General features: G+C 42.7%; 1 protein-coding gene, 2 long non-coding RNA genes and 1 pseudogene across 5 annotated transcripts in view; 1 reads left to right on the top strand and 3 right to left on the bottom strand.

The window, feature by feature from the left end:
- Positions 1 to 15,505, bottom strand: part of LOC120397072 — a 29,418-nt gene extending 13,913 nt beyond the window's left edge. Inside the window, exons 1-2 of one of the 3 annotated variants that reach the window (XR_005593655.1) lie at positions 15,348 to 15,505; positions 7,752 to 7,825 (exon numbers count right to left, since the gene is read on the bottom strand). This is a non-coding gene — a long non-coding RNA (uncharacterized LOC120397072). The remainder of the gene's footprint in view (positions 1 to 7,751; positions 7,826 to 15,347) is intronic. The other 2 variants (XR_005593654.1, XR_005593656.1) reach the window with 2 other exon arrangements.
- The window catches only part of COBL (cordon-bleu WH2 repeat protein), a 287,602-nt gene that overhangs the window by 2,624 nt on the left and 266,669 nt on the right, over positions 1 to 18,309 (top strand). The gene's annotated exons all lie outside the window — the stretch shown is intronic.
- LOC120399682 lies at positions 2,680 to 2,792 on the bottom strand (annotated as a pseudogene).
- On the bottom strand, positions 9,259 to 12,912 carry LOC120397075. The gene is made up of 3 exons (XR_005593662.1): positions 12,878 to 12,912; positions 10,739 to 10,880; positions 9,259 to 9,757 (listed from the first exon to the last, which is right to left on the bottom strand). It is a non-coding gene; the product is annotated as an uncharacterized LOC120397075 (long non-coding RNA).

The raw sequence follows: 18,309 nt of genomic DNA, 5'->3' as shown, positions 1-18,309 counted from the left end.
GATTAACAACACTGCCTATTTGTTCTCTTCTTTGTGGCCTGTCACTGTGTGTATGCATTTGTGCACAAATATTTTTATAGAAGGAAGAACAAAGTGAAGCCTTGTCTGAAATATTTGTGCAGTAAATCACAAAACATCTTTGCTTGCACATTTTAAGGGACACTTTATGTAACCTGTACTGACAGGAGATTGTTGCCATACGGGAACACTAACTCAACCTAAGTTACAGAGACATGGGAAAGGAAGAATTGGTAAATCCTAATAAAGGTAGCCTGTGTGAGAGTCAAAGAGGGGAAATTACAGCAACATGAGATCTGAACGGAATAACATATTAATAAAGCAGTGTTACCGCCAGATTTGTCTTACTGCCAGAGTGACACAAACAAGTGTGTAGTTGTCTTTACCTTTTCCAACTGAGATTTCTTTAGTTATGCTGTAGAGTGGTTCCTATTTTACCAGCAGTTACTGCACAGTGGTATCTGAGATAGCTCCCATCCTAAATAGACTGAGGGATGGTGGTGTCTTAAGTGATTGTCCCGTAAGCATTAGCAAATGTCTTTTCATGGCTTACACTGTTTTACGTCCTGAAGAACCATGCATTGCCTCAGTAAGTTAAGATCCATCTGCTGCAGTTATCCAATCCTTGTTGCAAAAATGATTGGCCAAAGAAAAGCCGAGGTATGTTAGGTATAAACAGACAGCAAGGGTCAGCCCCTAAAAGAAGTAAAATCTAAGCAGGTTCTCTCTGCTTTACCCTTTGGTTAGCCAGAGGCTACTCTTCAAATTAGAGTTCTCAGTAACATTTAATAGACCCTTTCCTCGGATATGTGTAACATTAAACACTGACAGTGCAGAAGTGATAAAGACTCAACACACTGACATGCAGACAATTAAACCTTTATCCGATGAGCTCTCTAGCCAAAAGAGCTCTAAGTTCAAGAGGTTACTTCCATGGCTTAGCCTGAGGCCAAGATGATAACACCCTGAACAAAAACTGTTGTTACACCAAGGTCAATGCAGTACCTATCCAGCTGTTTTTTTGCCCTGTTTGATTTTCACTGTGCTGTGTTATCAAGCCCTTTCTTCTTTGAAGTCTCCAGGTACTGGATAGTGGTTTTCAAGAATTTATAACTTTCAAATGTGGTTCATGTACTGGAACTTGCAACCTAACAATAGCATGGATGGGTGCTGTTCCTTGCCATGTGTATTTTAATGAGGTTTAAAAATGGATCATACAGTTTTCAAAAGTCTTGCCACAAGGGGAGAAAGTAAAAACACAGCAAATGACAATTTAAATGACCTTTTGCGTAGTGAAATGCAATGTGTTGCCATTATGCCAAGAGAGAGAGGAAGGGACATACTGAGGTTAAGACCCTGATCTGGGACTCAGGAGATCTGAATTCATTCCTGGTTCTGCCACAGACTTCTTGTGAAACCTTGGGCAAATCGCATGAGGTTTGTCTTCATTAGGGAAATTTGCACAACTGCAGTTACATTGTGCAAACCCCTAATACAGACATGCTATCCCAATATATAACGGGGCTTGCACTAGTGTGACTTACTCTAGGAGTCTTACCAGTGCAAAAACATCCACAGTATAGACAAGGCCTTCCTCTGCCTGTCTCAGTGTATTCATCTGTACAATGGCGACAATAATGCTTTCCGACTTCAGAGGTGATGTGAGGACAAGTTCATCATTCTTGTGAGGTGCTTGGAAGCTGTGGTGATGGGGGCCCTAAACATGTGTTCATGTTGGAGTAAGAGGGCTAATATTGTAATGCACATAATATTCCAGTCCCTCTCCTGCTTTTCAAACCTTGAATGATGAAACCAAAGAGAATGAAGAAAATACTTCCTGTGGACTATAACTAACTTGTTTTGGAGACAAAGGATTGTGTGGCATGAAAACAGTAAAGCCTGAATGTATTTTACAGTGACACATGTCTGTATTAGGGATGGGCTTGAGCCTCAGAGTTAGGATCCGTTTCTGGATGTTGAACCCCTCAGCCTTCATCATGGGTGTTTGGGTTCAGAGTTTTTGTTCAGCCCATATTAAAGAGAGAGGTTGACTGAAATCCAGATCTAAATGTGGATTCCAAGTCTCCCATCTCCCTCAAAGTTCAAAGGGTTTGGGGTTTTGGTTCAAACTAATTTCTAGTTTAAATTGTGAGTGTCTAAGACTTAATATCAGTGTTCTTTCTTGAAGAGGCAAACAAACTCTCTGTATTGCTCTGTGAGTAGTTCCCTGATCAGAGACACTGACTTTCTGGTTTCCCTGGGGATGCTTGACCCCCAGGCCCTGCCCCCTCTCTACCCCTTCCCTCAAGGCCCCACACCCACCCTGCCTCTTCCCACCCCTGCACTGCCCCCCGCTTCCCACTCTGTTCAGCCTCTTCCCCGACTCCACCCTCGCTCCGCCTCTTTCTGCCCCCGCTCCTACCCCTCCCCCCAGCACCTCCCTCATACTGCTGAACAGCTGATCACCGGTGGGTGGCACGTGGCAGGCGCTGGGGGTAGGAAGAGGAGCTGATCGGTGGGGCTGCCAGTGAGTGTTGGTGCCTATGCCCTGGATGTCAGTAGGACTACTCGTGCAGTAAGGTGCTATTCAATGTGAGTAGGATCATCCAATCAAGCCCTTTTATCATTATTTTGGGCCTGAATTTGCCCCTTTCTTTCATGCAATTGAGTTTCCCTCATTTGGGGAAATCACAGAGGTCAGCACACCCAGAGTGCAATGGATGAACCTCAACCTGGGAAAACTACCTTTGTGATCATGATATCTAGTCCCACTGAGATTTTGATACATTTACTGACAATAAGTAACACCTTACTGTGCAAGTAATCCCTTTGAAGCCAGTGGGAGTAAAGGTATTAAAATCTGCCCCATTGACTGCAGTGTGGCTACTTGCATGAGTAAATAGGCCCTTTTATTTGGAAAAACTAGAATGGATTCCAACAATTAAATATGTTACAAAGAGTAAGATACCAAACTGAAGAAATTCTAATAAGGAGTAACTGCCTAGGGCAGATATAAATTCCTCCTTGACACTTTGTTTGTTTTATATTTATTTGTACAGACTAAGTCATGCATAATCCAAGCAGCTCTCACTTTTTTGACAGTTGTGTGAAAGATTCTGTTTTGTAATAAGTAAATTATAAATGCCTAGTTGTAAGGGAATATTATGCCTAAACAAAGAATGCTTTTGAAGCAATGAAAACATATCCATATTGTACAGGTTTGCATACAATGTGGACTCAGTTTCACAGAACTACTAGTAAAGTGGATTATGGTTTATAGTTGGAAATGTTTTGTTTACATAGCACTCTTCTTACCAAAGTGCTTTAGAAATACAGCCATGCACAGCAATCACTTCACCCACTACTGAAATACAGCAGCCTCTGCTGTGGAACCTGGCAACTGTGTTATAATGCAAAGCAACACTATGCAGTGTATTAAAACAGTAACCAAAGACTCTGAAACTGTTCGGGAAATTTAATTAGATGGAGTGTAATAATTACGTGCACTGGAATTTTGCTATGGTACCAAGGTTGACTTCTCCACTCCAGTGTCATGGGTGCTTTAATTACAAGAAGGGGTCAGGACAAATTTTACAGTTTATCTGAAAGACAGCACAAAAATGCAGGTCCACTTAACATCATGACAGGGAATATTATTAATTTTATTAATTTATTACCTTCATTCCTAGAGGCCCATCCCCAATGTGCTAGGCACTGCACAAGCACACACAGATGATCCCTGCCTCAAAGATCTCTCAATCATTATTAAATACTTTCTAGTAGACTCCCGAGGAGTCTCATTCAGGAGCAGAGCTCTATTTTCCTAGGTGCTATTCAAACTCAGAAGTACAGTTTTATACAATCCAAGGCTTGGCTCTCATTCAGAGAAATGAGTGCCAAGTGCAACACCGCTTCCTGTAACACCTCTCAAAAGACCGCTCTTATTAGCTATTCTCTGGCCTAAAAGATGGACCCAGAACAATTCTGTTCTACATTTACTGGAAAGCCACCTCCACTAAGCCATTGATATTTCTGTAGCCATAAAAGACAGGGTTTCATTGTACATGTCCCTGGGAGGTATCCCCTGCACATATTAACAAGGCCCAGTGTTGCTATGGGTAAGTCTATACTAGAAGCACTACATCAGCGCATCTGCAGCGTGTCTGGTGAAGATGCTGTATGCCAACAAAAGCACTCTCCCGTCGGCATAATTATGTCACCTCTGTGAGAGGCAGAAGCTATGCTGGTGGGAAAGCATCTCCGGCAAACAGCGCTGGTGTGGACAGCACTTAAGTCACTAACTTGCGTCACTCGGGGCGGGGTGTCTTTTTCACACCCCTGAGAGACGTATGTTTAATCGACTTAAGAGGTAGTGTAGAATGTGTGTTGTGGATTCACAGGAACTTTCTTCCCTCTTCCAAGTCTATAAAGTATCTTTGGCCTGGGAGTTTAGTCCAGGCCCTGTCTGAAGCATCTTTCCTCAACAGTCTCATGTGATTGGAGTTTTAAAGGTTTGCGAGGATTGTTTGGGGGGGTGGGGAGGGGCATGTTTTGTTCAGTATTGATATAACACTATTGCAAAAAAAGCAAACATCATTCTGGGATGTATTAGCAGGAGTATTGTAAGCAAGACACGAGAAGTAATTCTTCCGCTCTACTCCACGCTGATTAGGCCTCAACTGGAGTATTGTGTCCAGTTCTGGCCACCACATTTCAGGGAAGATGTGGACAAATTGGAGAAAGTCCAGAGAAGAGCAACAAAAATGATTAAAGGTCTAGAATACATGACCTATGAGAGAAGATTGAAAAAAATGGGTTTGTTTAGTCTGGAGAAGAGAAGACAGAGAGGGGACATGATAACAATTTTCAAGTACATAAAAGGTTGTTACAAGGAGGAGGAAGAAAAAATGTTCTTCTTAATCTCTGAGGAAAGGACAAGAAGCAATGGGCTTAAATTGCAGCCAGGGTGGTTTAGGTTGGACATTAGGAAAAATGTCCTACCTTTCAGAGTGCTTAATTGCCTAGGGAGGTTGTAGAATCTCCATCACCGGGGATTTTTAAGAGCAGATTGGACAAACAACTGTGAGGGATGGTCTAGATCAGTGGTTTTCAACCTGTGGTCCACAGACTATGTCTAAGATTTCCAAATGGGTCCACACCACCATCTGAAATTTTTTAGGAGTCCACAAATGAAAAAAAGGTTGAAAACCACTGGGCTAGATAGTACTTAGTCCTGCCTTGAGTGCAGGGGACTGGACTATATGATCTCTCGAGGTCCCTTCCAGTTCTATGATTCTATGATATAAGTGACTTCTTGCCAATGGGGCATTTTCTCTCTCTCTCTCTTTCTCAAAGATAATCATTTATTTTCTGTCCAGTTTGGGAATTAGCTGCTTTATGGCCTGATACTGTAGAGTTCCACAAGGTGTTGATCACTTATTAACTAGTGCTGAGTGAGATTCCCATTAATTTCAGCAGGAGCTGAGGGCACTCAGTACTAGTCTCAAAAGCCATTCAGCTCCTCTCAGGATCAATCCCTTGAACAGTGTTGTCAACCACACAGGCCAATCATACAGCAGACATGCTTTTACTTGCACAGTATTGATATTCCCTAGGAATTGCTTTCATTCAGTGGCAGGTCCCAGTTACTTGACAAAGGCGAAGTGTACATGACCATTTTCTTTTTGGCAAGATCAACAGAGTCAGCCATGAACTTAAAGCTGCTGCCAGGTCACAGGCATTGTTATAGGATAAGACCACAGTGGACCTTGCCCTCCTACTCCTAGCTAATTGATATCACATTAATTAAATTCCTGCTCCCTTCCCACGCTTGCTCTATAGGCAGAGTGATGGACTATAAGTTATCACCAGGACTCTAATCCTGCAGCAAGGAAATCATATTCTCTAAGGGCTTGTTTGCATTGCGTTGCAGTGCGCTAACGTAATCCTTTTCAGACAGGACTACATTAACACACACTAGGCAACTTTTAGTTCACGGCAGCAGCGTCCGTACAGGGCAGTTACAGTGCAACACTTTGGTGAACTCTGCAATTCATGCTCCCATAGTCCACACTGTGGTATGGTGTAGACATGGCCTGAATGAGTTTTAATACGGCTACAATCTGTAGTTGTGTTCAATCTATTTGGGGTGTTTCTGTCTTTAAGTTCTACATGTACAGATTTAAGAAGGCTGCAAGGGGAATGAAACAGGTGGAAACACTCAGATAATGCTGCTACTATAAGGGTGACCCAGTCTATCAAGGTAATGAAAGTAGGGCAATGCTAACTCCATTGTATGACTGTTTTGCAACCCTCTTATTTGACTGTAGTGAACCTTGTTTGAGAGTATTATACCTGTGGGGGAAAAAAGCAACATTTATCAGCTAGAGAAGTGTGTCTGGCCCAGTTCTGCCCTCTGATACCCTGGTACAGTTCCTGTTGCTAGAAGGACACGGGTGGCCCTATCATTTGACTGTGGAATATCAGCATTGCCATACAGCAGGGGTAGACAGGACTGTTTTGAGGTGTCTCTGTTCTTTGATCGTGGAGAGAGTTGGGGTAGTATTTGAGAAATTTGCCCAAAAGCACCTCTCATATGGGTTTCCACAAAGTTCCAGCTTATTACCCCTCCATATTCATGTGTCTATGTTGCCATTGGAAAGATAGCAAGGAACACAGCTGAAATGTTTTCAATATGTGGATGACATTCAGCTCTCTCTCTCCATTTTTGTCCAGCTCAGAAGTCTGGCTACTCGAGAATGTCTTTCTCAGGATATGGTAATAACTGCTAGGGAACTGGCAGGGGCTCAATCCAGAGAAGCCTTAGGTCGTCTTCTTAGCATATGCACACTGTGGCTTAGGTGGCAAGTGACCGTGATTTACCACCAATTTGGTCCGCTGGTTGGATCATTAGCTTCCCTGGTTTGGGCCAGGTACTGATGGGGAGTGCGACATGAATGCTGAGGTTGCTAGGTTGGAGGAGGCTAACAGAGGATTTTATTGGTGCTCCTGATTGAGGGTAGGTGTTCACCATTTGTCCCATGAGGGTCTAGTTGGACTCTCAGATGCTGTTAGATGATCATGCAGCAGCAGTGACTAGAAGAGAAAAAGGTTCGAGGAGATTGACTGTTTTTCTGATATGGGCCTCATTACCATCATCCATGCCTTTGTCATTTCAGAATACACTGTTTTGTTGTATTTCATAAGACGTACACTTCTGTCAGCTCTGAAGCTGGTGCAGAACTTGTTGCACTGGATATCTTGTTCTGCTGAGCCTCTTACTGTGAGTACGTGATGCTAATGCTTTGTGATCTACACTGTCTGGCTATTGATTTCTAGGTGATGTTTAAGATGTTGGCTCTGATCTATAAGGCCTTAAATGGTTTGGGACTTGCCTACATATGCCTCTCTCTCTTTGCCATACTACCGCAGCTGAGGTACTTGAGTGGAGCTCCCTTGCAGGTACTTACAATACACACAGGAGTCCACAACTTCAAAATTTCAGGGAAATCCCTCCATTAAAAATACCCTATATTGGTTTTCTTGTGCCCTTTTTCTCCTGCAGTTATAATATTTTATGGTTTCTGTCCCAGGAGGGGAATACCTATTTATTTTCTTCCCCAGAGAATTAGATAATACAGGAGGTAAGGCAGGAAGCCCGCTGATCACTTAAGAGATGCCAATATCAACAGTGTTTCCCATTTTCATCTCTTTAAGGGTGTGGGAAAGCTTACCTTTCCAGTCTAGACTACAGCCAGAGTAAGAGAGTTGTTTCTTCATATTCAGCATTTCTAGGCTGTATGTATCACTGAAGGAAGAAATTAATATAGGTCTGTTACAAGGACATTCAAAATTTCCCCAGCTGACAACTGTGGGAAGCTTGGTCTCATTAGATGTTAAAGACTGGATCTCTAGGATAAAGTCTTCCTGTGGGCACTTGAGACTTGATATATCAGTCATGGTTTTTTCATTCCTCCATATGGGTTATATTATAGCTGGCAGGGAGGAGATTTGCCCATAGATATGCCTATCTCTTTGCACAAGCAGGGAAATGGAAATCAATCAAAATAATTTGCTTCAACATAGAGTTCTCTCTGCAGATACGGGCATGGATGGACTGTCCATATGTAGTCCATATTCAGTGAATATAAAATCTAAATCTAGACTGAAAGTGTAGCTGTGCTCTGAAAAGTGAGTGTGATAATGGCATAGTCACGTGTCTTATTGTGTCTTGATGGCTTCCAGATCATTTTTTTGCTTGTAAAATACCATCCCAGCAAACTCACCCTAGATTCTGAAAGTGAAGCTTGGCTTTTTCTTCCTAATTCAGCAATACAGAGTCTGTGAGCAAAATCCTTCATGTGCTTACACCAGTTCCTGGAACTAGAACTAAGTTAAGAATTCTCATGATACACGGGATGACATCGCATCCAGTTCACATTCTCATAATTGTGCTGCCTCTGCATTACAGATGAGAGGAAAAAGCTGTAGAAGATTAACTTTGGCACTTTTAAACTCTTTGGAGGGGGACTGGCATTTGCTATGTTTTTGCAGCCCCTTGCACAATGGGGCTTGACCTGGTTGACTTCTAAGTGCTACCACAATATAATAATTATTATTAATAATGTCAGAGAAGATTGGAGTTATAATACACATAAGGATCAGATTTGTTGAGTAAGAAGGTTCCATATTTTACAGTCACTGTTCTAACCAAAACTATAAGCAACTAGTGTTTGTGCAGAGCACCGTGATCTGTCTGTCAGGCATCAAACAAGAGCCTTAGTTGTTCTCCAACTTGAAGGTACACAGATTATCATCCTAAATGAGATCAACATAACCAGAAACACATTTATGTTTGTTGGGTGGGGCAGATTTTCAAAAGGAAGTCCAGAAGATCATTCCACAATGAATTATCCCAGACAATGGGCATGGTTCATATCACACAAAGGCTGTTGATCATGTTTGTAATCCCTGTGCTGGACCATCTATCAAATCTATTTTACTGTCACCAAGAAGTTTGGACCAAAAGATGGCATAAAAAGCACTGAAGCATTCTATGGCATCTGCCAAGGATATCAATGAGTGACAAGCAGATAACACCCCTCCTTTCTGATTGAAATTACATATGCCAAAAAGTAGGTGCATAGATACCTTTTGCTCCACTGACACATATGCAAGATGCCACAGAATGCTGTAGTATCCTGCTGTATTGGAGTAGACATTTCCTATTTGTTAATGAATGTAATTATTCATGTTTATTACAATAATGACTACGGACCAATCATTGTTTGAGGCACTTAAAAAAGAACAGATTAAAAAAATTATTAAAGCTAATGTTAAAATTATCTAATACACAGGTTAAGGAAAGAGTGTCTGTACATCTGGGTATAATGCTTAAATTATCCAAAAATACAAAGTTTGGTTTAAAGTCATAAAATACATATAGTACATAATCTTCAATATCCCAAATTAAGGTTAATAAATTCAGTGATACAGTTAAGGCATTAGCATTCTGATATTCAGGTACTGTACATTATTCATAAAAGGTTATAGTAATATTAGTTGTGGAAAGCAAATATAGCAATGAGTGTAGATTGTCCCTCAGTAATTGAGAATTTAAGATGGGCTGTATTTACTGAGGGACAACCTATCAGAGAAATATTTCTGTTACTTTCCCAGCTTTGCTTCTCAACGGCAATCAATGAAACACAACGCTGTCCATTTAGTTCATCCTAGAAGTCTGAAATTAAAAAAAAATCCCATTGAAATTTCATATACATTAGAGTTTATTCCTGAAGAGAGGTGGTTCTTATCTCTTGACACTTCAGCTTCTTGGTCAGAAGAAAAATGGATAGCATTTCTTTTTAAATGACATGAAACATGTGCCTGGAGGTTGATATCTGTCACAAGATGCCAACATATTTACAGAGCTAAAAATCTTGCAGAGTGTCTCAAATCCATGTTCTGTTCTTAAGTGCTTATGTTTGTATTAGGAACATTACATTAGCAGATATGAGGTATGTTCCATCCATCTGTCTAGTGAGCCCACATTTTTTGAGGCCGCTGCAGTTCAATTATATTCGAATCCCATCTCTGTGTAGGACTGAAGAATGTGAATTAGCCATAGGCTGGACTAAAAAAACCCAAACCCTCTTTTGGCCACAACTGTCCTCTTTTTGGAGAGGTATTTGCCTCACTGGGACAAGGGTGAGCAGCTAACATGAATTGTTGTTCAGATGACAGAAATATCAAGCTGATCAATATTTCCGCATTGTAGGCAAGATAATCCTTCATTTGAGCTGATTATCTGAAATCTGCCCTGTGGGTTGAAGGGAGGATTTACTCTAAGTAGTTAATTACTGTACTATTGAATTTTTTTTCCAAACAAATCCTACAGATTTAGAGAGATTTTATCCTTTCTAAAAAAAGTGTATTTAGTTGTGCAGTTGAACCTTTGTTATACTTCCTGAGATTTTATGGAGCTGCTCTTTTTTTTTCTTTTTTTTCGGATCTAACCTGTGTTCTTCATTCTAATACATGTCTATGAATCATCATCTCTTCTGAGCTTCAAACCTGCCTTAGTGCACCCTCATTGGAGAATACAATTTATTGAGTCTTTGAGACACATCTATAATCATTCATTGTTAGATATGGCTCTTGCGGGGGGCACGGGGAGAGGTATAAAAGATAGTTTAGAAACAATACACTGAGATTCACTCACCAGGTTAAATATTTCTGAGGGGTGTGTGTGAGTTTTACTTTGTTTATTCTAACCAAATTATGCCTCCTTTTTAGGTTTCATTTGCGAAACTGAGTCTTTTGGAGCGCTGAATTGTAGCATATTCTTTTTCTCTTTTTATAATCTTGATACAAAAATAAAAGATTAATGTCTGACGTCATGTAACAATAGTAAAGAACTGCACAAAGAGGTATTTTCTTCTAACACTGAACAAGGGATTCTATCAGAATAAGAAAAGTAGTATTTGGGCCTGATTTACATTAGGGACTTGTGTACATGGGTAAGTTTTACTAGTGTGACCCTGTGTGGACACTCTTGGGTCTTGTTGCATTGGAAAGCCTTTTCAGCTTTTTATGTAGCCTGTTGTAAGGCTAAGCAAATACCTAGATGACTTGATGTACCCCTGGAAGACCTATGCATACCCCTGGTTGAGAACCACTGCTTTAGATTACACAGAACATGTAGACTTCCCAAATGTCACTAGAGGAATGGTGGCGTACACAAATGAAGCTCTCTCTGGCGGCATTTTCTCTTGTCGCCAACAGAAGAAATAGAGAGGGTGGGGGTTTTTTTGGTTCTCTGGACCTTCTGGCCAGAAGGTTTACATTTTAAAATAGCAAATGTCCTTTGTGTTACTAGTTGTATCCTAGATATTTTCAGATTATTTCATGTATAATGAACTAACTTTTCCTTATTTATGCTACTCTTTTTTGCTTTTTCCTTTATCTTGGGCAATTAAAATGTACTAGTCAGTTTCATCTTCAAGTCAAGTTTGCTTTTTTAATCACTTTCGCTTTTTGGCTCTTATACACTAGCACAATCTTGCAATGTTTGAGTGACAAAGACTTTAGGGACCTTTATGACTAGGGGACTTTATTCACAGACATGAAAAACACGTCACAGACCGTGAAATCTGGTCTCCCCCCATGAAATCTGTTTTTTGTGTGTGCTTTTACTCTATACTATACAGATTTCATAGGGGAGACCAGCGTTTCTCAAATTGGGGGTCCTGACCCAAAGGGGAGTTGCAGGTTATTTTAGGTGGGTCACAGTATTGCCACCCTTACTTCTGCACTGCCTTCAGATCTGTGTGGCTGGAGAGTGGCGGCTGTTAGCCGGGCACCCAGCTCTGAAGGCAGCGCCCCGTTAGTAGCAGCAAAGAAGTAAGGGTGGCAATACCATACCATGCCACCCTTACTTCTGCGCTGCTGTCTTCAGAGCTGGGCGACCAGAGAGTGGCAGCTGCTGATTGGGGGCCCAGCTCTGCAGGCAGCTACGTAGAAATAAGGGTGGCAATACCATACCATAGCATCCTTACTTCTGTGCTGCTGCTGGCGGTGGCTCTGCCTTCAGATCTGGGATCCCAGCCTGCAGCCATCACTCTCCAGGTGCCCAGCTCTGAAGGCAGCACCGCCGCCAGAAGCAGCGCAGAAGTAAGGGTAGCAGTACCGCAACCCCCACCCCCTCATACGATAACCTTGCGACTCCACACACAACTCCTTTATGGGTCAGGATCCCTACAATTAGAACAATTTAAATAGCTGAAATCATGAAATTTACTATTTTTAAAATCCTATGACTGTGAAATTGACCAAAATGGACTGTGAATTTGGTAGGGCCTTATTTATGACAAAACAAAAACTGCTTTCACTTAGTCATTAAAACACTTCTGTTATTACAGTTTGTTTACTCACATTAGACTTCGGTACTGATCTATCTGACAGTATCCCTATAAATTAATAACCAGATCAAACAGCACATGAAAAGGTTGAATAATCTCCACATTCCTGTGAATTAATGTTTAACAGTAATGTGCCAATACTGAATAAACTCCCACGAATTCTTCATAGAGTGCGTATGGGCTAGTGCTCAAGAGGTGTGAGCAATAAAATATAAAACACTCTCATTTACACTGTGGCCCCATTATGCTGCTTTGGCACATATACCCACTTTACTGCCCCTTTACAGAGCAGGGTGAAGGAGGCTCAATGTAAATGCCATCTGACCTTAAAAATTACTTCAAGTACTAATATAGTGTGTTAATTTTGTTTAACCCTCCATTATTTTTAATTTGTTTTAGGTGTTTAAAATATGGATGTAATGCATATTGTGGCAAAGTACCTGCTTCTCCTCAGCGGGCTCAGTCCTTTTTAGCCTTGGAGACACTGGCTTGGGCAAAGCAAAGTCCTTCCAGGTCGCGCAGGGTCTGGCTGATCCTTCCCTCAGTCAGTCCCTTGTGCTGGTTTTCTCCCCTTCTGGGGACAGAGTGCAGCCTTCCTTGCGGGAGGGGTTCAGAGCCTTGCTGCACCTAACTTGCTGGCAGCTTCTCTGCTTCTCTCACTCTCCCCCCTGCTTACACGCCAGGGAGGGTTTAAAAAGGTCTCCAGTGGTTGGGGCCAGCTGAACCTAATTAGTTCCCTGGTAACTCCTTTTCCAGCTGAACCTTATTTCCCCGTGGCTATCTCTCCTCTGAGGATAGGTAGAGGCCTTTTAACCCTCTGGGACTAATTACTACCCCTCCCTTTGTAGCCATTTGTCCTGGGTTTGCCACATATCCCCCGCCCCTGCTCAACACTACAGGATTGGGCTACTTGGGTCGGAAAACAGTGCACCCTCGACAGGCCATCCGCATTGCCATGTTGGGTTCCAGACCTATGTCGTACTGTGAAGTGGAAGGGTTGAAGTGACAGAAACCATCTTGTTACTCTCACGTTTTTGTCCTTGTTTTGGTGCATCCGCTGCAAAGGGGCATGGTCTGTGACAAGGGTAAACCTCTGTCCAAGTAGATAGTAGCAGAAGCTTTCTATGGCCCATTTTACTGCCAGGCATTCCTTCTCCACTATGGCATATTTCCGTTCCCTAGGTAGGAGCTTCCCAATGAGGAAGAGGACAGGGTGTTTGTCATCCCTGACCATTTGTGAAAGCACCGCCCCCAGCCCTACTTCAGAGGTGTCCGTTTGTAGGATAAACTCCTTCCCCCAGTCTGGGGCTACTAGTATGAGGTCTGTGCAGAGGGCCGTCCTCAGATCCACAAAAGTGGCTTCGGCTGCAGCAGACCATTTTAGTATGTCTGGGCCCCGAGCTTTGGTTAGGCCCGTTAATGGGCATGCCTTGGTGGCGAAGTGGGGAATGAACCGTCTATAGTACCCCACTAGTCCCAGGAATGCTCTGACCTGTTTTTTCCGGAGTGGTCGGGGCCACTTCTGTATAGCTTCTAACTTGTTGAGCTGGGGCTTCACCATGCCCCTCCCCGCTATATACCCAAGGTACTTGGCCTCAGCTAACCCGATGGAAAACAGAGGCTAGGGACAGCATCCCTATCCATCCTGGCTAGTAGCCATTGATGGGCCTATCCTCCATGAACTTATCTAGTTCTTTTTTGAACCCTGTTATAGTCTTGGCCTTCACAACATTCTCTGGCAAGGAGTCCCACAGGTTGATTGTGCATTGTGTGGAAAAAAATACTTCCTTATGTATGTTTTAAACCTGCTGCTTATTAATTTCATTTGGTGACCCCTAATTCTTGTGTTATGAGGAGTAAATAACACTTCCTTATTTACTTTCTCCACACTAGTCATGATTTTATAGACTTGTTTCATCTCTCCCCCCCCCCCTTAGTCATCTCTTTTCCAAGCTGAAACGTCCCAGTCTTATTAATCTCTCCTCAGACGGAAGCCATTCCATACCCCTCATCCTTTTTTTTTTTTTTTTTGCCCTTTTCTGAACCTTTTTCAATTCCAATATATCTCTTTTGGGATGGGGCAACCATATCTGCATGCAACATTCAAGATGTGGGTGGATTTATATAGAGGCAGTATATTTTCTGTCTTATTATCTTTCCCTTTCTTAATGATTCCCAACATTGTTTGCTTTTTTGACAGCTGCTGCACATTGAGTGGATGTTTTCAGAGAACTATCCACGATGACTCCAAGATCTTTCTTGAGTGTAACAGCTATTTTATACCCCATCATTTTATATGTATAATTGGGATTATGTTTTCCAATGTGCATTACTTTGCATTTATCAACATTGAATTTCATCTGCCATTTTGTTGCCCAGCCGCCCAGTTTTGAGAGATCCTTTTGTAGCTCTTCGCAGTCTGCCTGGGACTTAACTATCTTGAGTAGCTTGTATCATCTGCAAATTTTGCCACCTCACTGTTTACCAATATTTCCAGATCATTTATGAATATGTTAAATAGGACGAGGCTCAGTACAAATCCCTAGGGGACACCACTATTTGCCTCTCTCCATTCTGAAAACTGACCATTTATTCCTATCCTTTGTTTCCTATCTTTTAACCAGTTTCCAATCCATGAGAGAACCTTCCCTCTCATCTGATGACTGCTTACTTTGCTTAAGAGCCTTTGGTGAGGAACCTTGTCAAAGGCTTTCTGAAAATCTAAATACACTATGTCCACAGGATCCCCCTTGTCCACATTCCCTGTCTGTCTCTTTCTGAGTTCCCCATAGGTGTCCCAATGGCTATGAAACTGGACACACATCCACACTTCTCCCTTCCTACCAAACTGCGGAGTCTCTTCTGGAAAGTCAGCCTAGCGTTCATATTCCACTCAGGTAAAGCACTGACCTCATCAGCTACATCACAGGGCTGGGCTTTATGCTGACAAGATGACACTGAGCAGCTCTCCTTCCTGTCTCCTTCCTTTCTCCCAGGGTTAGGCAGGATTTTACTCCCTCACTTTATGATGGTGTTGTGTATTTGGTTGTCATGGTTTTTGTTGCTATGGCAACTGAGTTAGATTATTAGGGGATAGCCCAGCCAGTTTCGGCCAGTTGGGTGAGCTCTGTGTCTGTAAATAAAAGGGTAGTTTTGTTAGCTGTCTGCTCTCTGGCCTCAAGTGATTTCTTCCTAAACCGGCTGCCCCCAAGGATATAACAAGTGGCAAAGAGGGTGGGATTCTGGTGCTGCTCCAGTAACAGAAGGAAGTAGAAGTCAAGGTAAAGAACAAACAAACAAAAAACCTGCTTGTTTGCACTGACTGTGAAAGTGAAACTAAAAATCATGGCTACTCTGACCAGGCCACTGGAACCTTTTGATGAGAATATAGAGCAGTGGCATGTATATACTGAGCATTTTGAGCTTTTGTTATTGCAAATGACATTACAGAAGCGAAGAAGGTGCCAATAATTTTAAGTGTTGTAGAGGCTAAAACCTACTCCCTGCTACGCAGCTTACTACACCCTGTTAAGCCCAAGACTAAATCTTACAGTGACGTTGTGGAAATCCTGGGGTCCCATTTTTCCCCAAAACCACTGAAAGATATAGGTTCCACAAAAGAGACCAAAAGGAAGATGAAACAGTTGTACAATTTGTAGCAATTTTTAAAAAGCTAGCAGAACACTGTGAATTTAAAGAGATGTTAAATGATGCCCTGCGTGACAGGTTAGTGTGTGGCCTCTACAGTGAAGCTATACGGAAGCGCCTACTGATAGAGGCTGAGCTTACATTACAGAAGGCTGTTGATACTGCTGTCTCCATGGAACTGGCTACAAGGGAGGCGCAATACATCGGTGCATCCCCTAGGGTGCAAAAAGTGTCACAAGAACTGACCCACAAAACTATGCAGAGTCCAGAATGTTACCGCTGTGGTAAGCCGGGTCACCAGGCATCAGAATGCTGGTGTAAAGACCTGGTGTGTTGACACTGTGGCAAAAAGGGACACATTGAGTGTGCCTGTAAACAAAAGAAAAAGAGGCCTGTGGTCTGGCCGACAAAAAGAGGAACCCTGCATACCCTAGAGCAGACCCAGGATGATCAAGGTGACACCTCATCGCAAGAGGAAGTGCCACTGCATGTTTTGTCTTTGGCAGTAGGCTCACATGAATACTGGGTAACCCCGTTGCTGGATGGCAAACCTGTACGCATGGAACTGGACACCGCGGCAGACATCTCGCTGGTCTCCGAGACTGTGTATAAAGAAAAGCTACAGCATCTTCTGCTTAAGGCAACAAAAACTGTTCTGAAGACGTCACTGTCAACCCAGTGTTGTGTGCAGAGCAATACCCGCTTCCCCGCATCGATGACCTCTTCGCAGGCCTGGCTGGGGGACAAAAGTTCAGTAAGATTGATCTGAGTCAAGCATATTTACAGATGCACGTCGATGAAAAGTCCCAAGAGCTGTTGACTATTGTGACTCATAAGAGGCTTTATCGATACTGTCGCCTACCCTTCGGAATAACATCTGCTCCCGCCCTGTTCCAGAGGGCTATGGACCAGATCTTGTGTGGCTTGTCAGGAGTTCAGTGCTATCTGGATGATATCTGGTCACTGGAAGAAATGAAGAGGATCACTTAAAGAATTTAGAGGCTACCCTACAAAGACTGGAAGAGTATGGCCTACGAGTTCGCAAAGACAAATGTGAATTCTTCAAGCCCTCTGTTGAATATTTGGGACACATCATTGATTCTGTAGAAGCAGCAAAGAATCCTGTGGCACCTTATAGACTAACAGACGTTTTGCAGCATGAGCTTTCGTGGGTGAATACCCACTTCTTCGGATGCAAGTAGTGGAAATTTCCAGGGGTAGGTTTATATAGGCAAGCAAGAAGCAAGCTAGAGATAACGAGGTTAGTTCAATCAGGGAGGATGAGGCCCTGTTCTAGCAGTTGAGTGAAAACCAAGGGAGGAGAAACTGATTCTGTAGTTGGCAAGCCATTCACAGTCTTTGTTTAATCCTGAGCTGATGGTGTCAAATTTGCAGATGAACTGGAGCTCAGCAGTTTCTCTTTGAAGTCTGGTCCTGAATTTTTTTTGCTGCAGGATGGCCACCTTAAGATCTGCTATTGTGTGGCCAGGGAGGCTGAAGTGTTCTCCTACAGGTTTTTGTATATTGCCATTCCTAATATCTGATTTGTATCCATTCTTCATTGATTCTGCAGGTCTTCATAAGGCCCCTGCAAAAGTTAAAGCTATTGTGGAGGCTCCCCCACCTCGAAATGTAAGCCAGCTACGCTCGTTTCTAGGACTACTGAACTATTATGGAAAGTTCATCTCACAGTTAGCCACACTGCTAAAACCACTCCATGAGCTCCTTGGGCAGAACAAGGCCTGGAAGTGGACTGAAGCCTGTGATGTTGCATTTAACAAAGCTAAGGATGCATTGCTAAATTCTGAAGTTCTAACGCACTTTGATCCATCCTTACCCCTACAATTGGCCTGTGATGCCTCCCCTTATGGAGTGGGAGCAGTCGTGTCACACATGCCTTCGGGAGAAGAGAGACCTATTGCTTTTGCTTCACGCACTCTAAGCAAAGCAGAAACTAACTACGCCCAAATCGAACGTGAGGCATTAGGAATTGTTATTGGAATTCGGAAGTTTCATCAGTACCTGTTTGGGCGAAAGTTTACTCTTCTCACAGACCATCGACCTCTGACGTCAATTTTTGGACGCTACATACGCATTCCCCCATTAGCTGCTAGTCGTATGCAACGTTGGGCATTGTTACTTTCAGCACACACATATGAAATCAAATATCGGAAATCCACTCTGCACGGCAATGCAGATGGCCTCTCAAGGTTGCCTTTGCAGG

Source organism: Mauremys reevesii, linkage group 2 (genome assembly GCF_016161935.1).
Source record: "Mauremys reevesii isolate NIE-2019 linkage group 2, ASM1616193v1, whole genome shotgun sequence".
Lineage (NCBI taxonomy): Eukaryota > Metazoa > Chordata > Testudines > Geoemydidae > Mauremys > Mauremys reevesii.
This window is presented reverse-complemented; position numbering and strand designations above follow the sequence as displayed.